The sequence below is a fragment of the Heloderma suspectum genome, chromosome 12 (assembly GCF_057233095.1).
Source record: "Heloderma suspectum isolate Gila_16-S chromosome 12, 16-S_ref, whole genome shotgun sequence".
Lineage (NCBI taxonomy): Eukaryota > Metazoa > Chordata > Lepidosauria > Squamata > Helodermatidae > Heloderma > Heloderma suspectum.
Window position 1 is genome coordinate 16,022,538 of NC_139469.1, and position 6,444 is coordinate 16,028,981.

Sequence of the window (6,444 nt, forward strand, 5' to 3'; positions counted from 1 at the left end):
CATAGAGAAAGTCTTTCTTTCTTTTTTCTTACCTCTACGCGCCGAATATACAGCGACCATAGAGGCAGGGGAACACGACCCCGGGGCAGGCCGTGGCTAGAGCGTCCCGGACTGGATCGTGGGGCTTGTAGTTCTTTAGTAGAAAACATCCGGTTCCAGACCGCAGCTGGTACAACAACTCGCCGTGTGCGGGGGAAGTACAGACCGAGGGATTCTTTCCCCCCCGCACTCCTACCTGCCCGCCCACCTGCCTTTTGTAACGGCTTGCCAACGGCTGATGAAGAGATCTGGAGATCCCGAAAGCTTTGTTGCTGTTGCTGTTCAGCCGTTCGGTCGTGTCCGACTCTTCGTGACCCCACGGACCACAGCACGCCAGGCCTTCCTGTCCTGCGCTCTCTCCCGGAGCGTGCTCAAGTCCATATTCATTGCAGCGCTGATGCTATCTAGCCATCTCATCCTCTGCCGTCCCCTTCTCCTTTTGCCTTCAGTCTTTCCCAGCATCAGGGTCTTTTCCAGAGAGTTTTCCCTTCGCATTAGGTGGCCAAAATATTGGAGCTTCAGCTTCAGTATCTGTCCTTCCAATGAGCAGTCAGGGTTGATTTCCTTTAGGATGGACTGATTTGACCTCCTTGCAGTCCAGGGGACTCGTAAGAGTCTTCTCCAGCACCACAGTTCGAAAGCATCAATTCTGCGGCGCTCAGCCTTCCTTATAGTCCAGCTCTCACAGCCATACATTACTACTGGGAAAACCATAGCTTGGATTAGACGGACCTTTGTCGGCAAGGTGATGTCTCTGCTTCTTACTATGCTGTCTCGGTTGGCCATAGCTTTCCTCCCAAGGAGCAAGCGTCTTTTAATTTCATGGCTACAGTCACCATCTGCGGTGATCTTGGAGCCCAAGAAAGTAAAATCTGTCACTGCTTCCATTTCTTCCCCTTCCATATGCCAGGAAGTGATGGGGCCAGATGCCATGATCTTAGTTTTTTTAATGTTGAGTTTCAAACCAGCTTTTGCACTCTCCTCTTTCACCCTCAACAAGAGGCTCTTGAGATCCTCTTCGCTTTCTGCCATTAGGGTGGTATCGTCTGCGTATCTGAGGTTGCTGATAATTCTCCCAGCAATCTTAATTCCAACCTCTGATTCATCCAACCCGGCATTTCTCATGATGTTCTCTGCATATAAGTTAAATAAGCAGGGTGACAATATGCAGCCTTGTCGTACTCCTTTCCCAATTTTGAACCACTCGGTTGTTCCGTGTCTGGTTCTGACTGTTGCTTCTTGACCCTCGTACAGGTTTCTCAGGAGACAGGTAAGGTGGTCTGGTACTCCCATCTCTTTAAGAATTTGCCACAGTTTCTTGTGATCCACACAATCAAAGGCTTTAGTGTAGTCAATGAAGCAGAAATAGATGTTTTTCTGGAATTCTCTTGCTTTCTCCATGATGCAGCAAATGTTGGCGATTTGATCTCTAGTTCCTCTGCCTCTTCGAAACCCAGCTTGTACTTCCGGTAGTTCTCGGTTCGCATACTGCTGAAGCCTAGCTTGTAGGATTTTGAGCATCACCTTGCTGGCATGTGAAATAAGCGCAATTGTGCGGTAGTTTGAACACTCTTTGGCATTGCCCTTCTTTGGAATTGGAAAGTAAACTGACCTTTCCCAGTCTTGCGGCCATTGTTGAGTGTTCCAAATGTGTTGGCATATTGAGTGCAGCACTTTAACAGCATCATCTTTTAGGATTTTAAATAGCTCAGCTGGAATACTGTCATCTCCGCTAGCTTTGTTGTTACTAATGCTTCCTAAGGCCCACTTGACTTCACTCTCGAGGATGTCCGGCTCAAGTTCAGTGAGTGCACTATCATGGCTATCAGGGACATTCAGATCTTTCCTATATAGTTCTTCTGTGTATTCTTGCCACCTCTTCTTCATCTCATCTGCTTCTGTTAGGTCCCTGCCTTCTTTGTCCTTTATCATGCCCGTCTTTGCACAAAACGTTCCCTTGAGATCTCCGATTTTCTTGAAGAGATCTCTAGTCTTTCCCATTCTGTTGTCTTCCTCGATTTCTTTGCATTGTTCATTTAAGAAGGCCTTCTTGTCTCTCCTTGCTATTATCTGGAACTCTGCATTCAGTTGGATATATCTTCCCCTTTCTCCCTTGCTTTTCGTTTCCCTTCTTTCCTCAGCTACTTGTAAAGCCTCATCAGACAGCCACTTGGCTTTCTTGCATTTCTTTTTCTTTGGGATGGATTTCGTTGCTGCCTCCTTAACAATGTTACGGACCTCTGTCCATAGTTCCTCAGGCACTCTATCAGGTCTAATCCCTGAAATCTATTCCTCACCTCCACTGTATATTCAAAAGGGATATGATTTAGGTCATACCTGAATGGTTTAGTGGCTTTCCATACGTTCTTCAATTTAAGCCGAAATTTTGCAACAAGAAGCTCATGATCTGAGCCACAGTCAGCTCCAGGTCTTGTTTTTACTGACTGTATGGAGCTTCTCCATCTTTGGCTGCAAAGGACATAAACAGTCTGATTTCGATATTGACCATCTGGTGATGTCCATGTGTAGAGTCGTCTCTTGTGCTGTTGGAAAAGAGTGTTTGCTATGATCAGCGTGTTCTCTTGGCAAAACTCTATTAGCTTTTGTCCTGCTTCATTTTGTACACCAAGGCCATGCCTGCCTGTTATCCCGGTGATTTCTTGACTTCCTACTTTTGCATTCCAATCCCCTATGATGAAGAGGACATCTTTTTTTGGTGTTAGTTCTAGAAGGTGTTGTAGGTCTTCATAGAACCGATCAACCTCAGCTTCATCGGCATCAGTGGTTGGGGCATAGACTTGAATTACTGTGATGTTGAATGGTTTGCCTTGGATTCGTACTGAGATCATTCTATCATTTTTAAGATTGTACCCCAGTACTGCTTTTCCAACCCTTTTGTTGACTATGAGTGCTACTCCATTTCTTCTAAGGGATTCTTGCCCACAATAGTAGATATGATGGTCACCTGAATTAAATTCGCCCATGCCTGTCCATTTTAGTTCGCTGATTCCCAAGATGTCGATGTTCAATCTTGCCATCTCATGTTTGACCACCTCCAGCTTACCTTGATTCATTGATCTGACATTCCAGGTTCCTAAACAATATTGTTCTTTACAACATCGGATTTTCTTTTCACCACCAGACACGTCCACAGCTGAGTGTCCTTTCGGCTTTGGCCCAGCCGCTTCACTCTTTCTGGCGCTTCTTGGAAATACCCTCTGCTCTTCCCCAGTAGTATATTGGACACCTTCCGACCTGAGGGGCTCATCTTCCGGTGTCATCTCTTTTAGCCTTGTGATACGTTCCATGGGGTTTTCTTGGCAAGAATACTGGAGTGGGTTGCCATTTCCTTCTCCAGTGGACCACATTTTGTCAGAACTCTCCGCCATGACCTGTCTGTCTTGGGTGGCCCTGCGGCTTCACTGAGTTCTGCAAGCCCCTTCGCCACAACAAGGCAGTGATCCCGAAAGCTTGCACACTCCCTATCCAGGATACAAATCAAGTAAACGCATAAATACAGGGTGGCCCCAAAGTAGGTATACAGTTGTTTAGAATGTTGATGGGAGGGGGAGAGAATTTTCAGTCTTCCAGTACTGCTTTAGAATCCACGTTCTTTGTTCTTGACTCAAGTTTGCTGCCATCAGTCACAATATCAGTTTTAAAAAAAAACCCTACTTAAGGGCCTCACTCCCCTCACTCTCTACACTTAACTGATTTAACTGTCACTCCCTGTCACTCACTCTTCCCAACTGTCATTCTGACTCCACCCACACATCTTCTCACACATTCTCTCCCCCTCCCATCAACATTCTAAACAACTGTATACCTACTTTTGGGCAGCTCTGTATTATTTTTATTTATTTATTTATTTCTATGCCACCCAATAGCCGAAGCTCTCTGAGCAGTTCACAACAATTCAATAGTCCATTAAATTCCTGGACTATTGGATTCCTGCACTGAGCAGGGGGTTGGACTCGACGGCCTTGTAGGCCCCTTCCAACCCTACAATTCTATGATTCTATGATTCTAAATAGCCTATTGAAGCAAAAACAACATAGAGTCATGAGCCACTCTAAAGTCTTAACACATTTAGGGCATAGTCTTATGGCCGCTAGTCAGCGGCTAGACAGCCATAGGATAGGTTCATTCCCGGGAACCGACCTCGAAGCCTGCGCTCTGGGGTTGGTTTCATGAAAACCGATCTCCACCCCCTCCTGCGCTGCCTCGTAGGCAGTGTGGACTGGCCCTGTGCTCTGCGCCTGTAAGAAGAGCACGGAGCAGCGAACACGGCTTTTCCGGGGGCGGGCCAGGGTGGGGAGGGCGGACCTGCCGTTCTGACGCTTCCTATTCGACGTCCGGTGTCCACCCCCATGCTCCAACTTCCCACAGCTAGACAGCCAAAATCAGCTGTCTAGCCATGAATACAGGGCAGCTGAAGTGCGGAGGGGCAGTACCCTCCGTGCTGCTCATGCCCTGCACTGGATAGGCGGTCACCTCCAAGTTCAGAGGCTGCCGCCTATCCTAAGAGGATTCCACCCTTATTCTGGCATAAGCTTCCATGGCCTGAAGCCCACTTCATAAGCAGGCTATAGTCCACAGAAGCCTATACCAGCATAAACGTGTATGTCTTTAAGGTGGACTTCCTCAACTTCGTTTTCTCGAGATATTTTGGACTTCAAATCCTGTCCTGGCCCAACACTTGAAGACGCTTTCAGGTACAACACGCCTTTATTGAGAGAGAGAGAGAACACGCCACAGCAGCAGGAGTTCATCCTCTGTGGAATGAAATACACTTTCCCAATGCTGGACACAGCTAGCTTTTTATTAGGAAATTGGTTGCAGCAACTTGATCATGAGCAGAATGCTCGTTGACTCAAAAGGAAATCTAGTTTAACCACAAGTTCTTAGACCGTTAGCTGGTCTGTTTGGAGAATGGTGGCATACCGGCAGTTCCCTATCTGCTTGTTCACGTATAGAAACTTCTGCTGGTTAGGTAAACTGCTTCTCAAACCTTGCAAATCTTGTGTTTTTCGGAAGAAATTGTGGGGGTGGTCATGTTCACATTTGAAAATTCTGCAGTGGAGACACCTAACCTTTGCTCCGCCTTAATATGGCTTCACTCTGGTCTATTACAGTTGGCCGTAACACTCCCAATAACTGTCTTAGCATGGCCATTGCTAAGGAATGCTGGGAGCTGTAGTCCAAAAACACCTGGCAGGTGTCAGGTCAGAGAAGGGGCCACAAGACTCGTCACATTTATGTGACTTTTGAGTTAGCCTACTAAAGGTGCAATCCTATGCATGTTCAAACTTAGTTTGATGCGTGAACTATGTTTGAATTATGCGTGTTCAAACAACGCATTGAACACTATGCGTGTTCAAACAAAAATCCTACGATCTGTGTGCTGGGAGTTTTAGGACGTTTTTCTGTCTAAACATGAGAACATAAGAAGAGCCCAGCCGGATCAGACCAAGGGTCCATCTAGTCCAGCATTCTGTTCACACAGTGGCCAACCAGCTGCCCACGGGAAACCCACAAGCAGGACTTGAGTGCAACAGCACCCTCCCACCCATGTTCCCCAGCAACTGGTGTACATAGGCAGACTGCCTCTGATATTGGAGGTAGATCAGGACTAGTAGCCATTGATAGCCTTCTCCTTCAGGAATTTGTCTAACCCCATTTTAAAGCCATCCAGATTGGCGGCCATCACTACACCCTGTGGTAGCAAATCCCATTGTTTATCTCTGCGCTATGTGCAGAAGTCTTTCCTTTGATCTCTCCTGAGTCTTCCACCAGTCAGCTTCATGCGAGGACCCTACTGGGTTCTAGTATTGTCAACATGCATAGAATTGCACCCTAAATGTGTTACACTAATATGGATATAGGGATTAATGTTAGACTTAAAACACACACAACCGTCAAAGCAGGGAAGGTTAAAGCCCCTTTCCTCACAATGCCCCCCCCCATTGGTATGTCCTCTACAAAAACTACAAAGAAAATTAGGGAAGAATGTCTGCTCTTCTTCTCTCTGCAAGGCATCACCCACCCACCCACCCACCCTCTTCTTTTTTACAGGGCTCCTGCGTTTTCAATGCCTCATGACAAGAAGGCCATCCAACCAATGGAGATGTAGCCAATGCGTTGCCTGTTGAACTTCTGCCCGCGACCTAGGCTTTCAGTCGCACGACGACGGCAGCCTTCGCCAACCTGGCGCCCTCCAGATGCGGTGGTCTACAATTCCCACCATCCCCAGCCAGCTGGGGATGATGGGACTTGTAGACCACCCTACCTATCTATCTACACACCGTCCCTGGGCTTTGTGGCTCTCCCTGCCCAGAAGGCGCGCGGTTCTTTGCGCGCAAGGCGGGCCGAACACCGCTGACGCCGCTCAGAAAAAAACCGGAG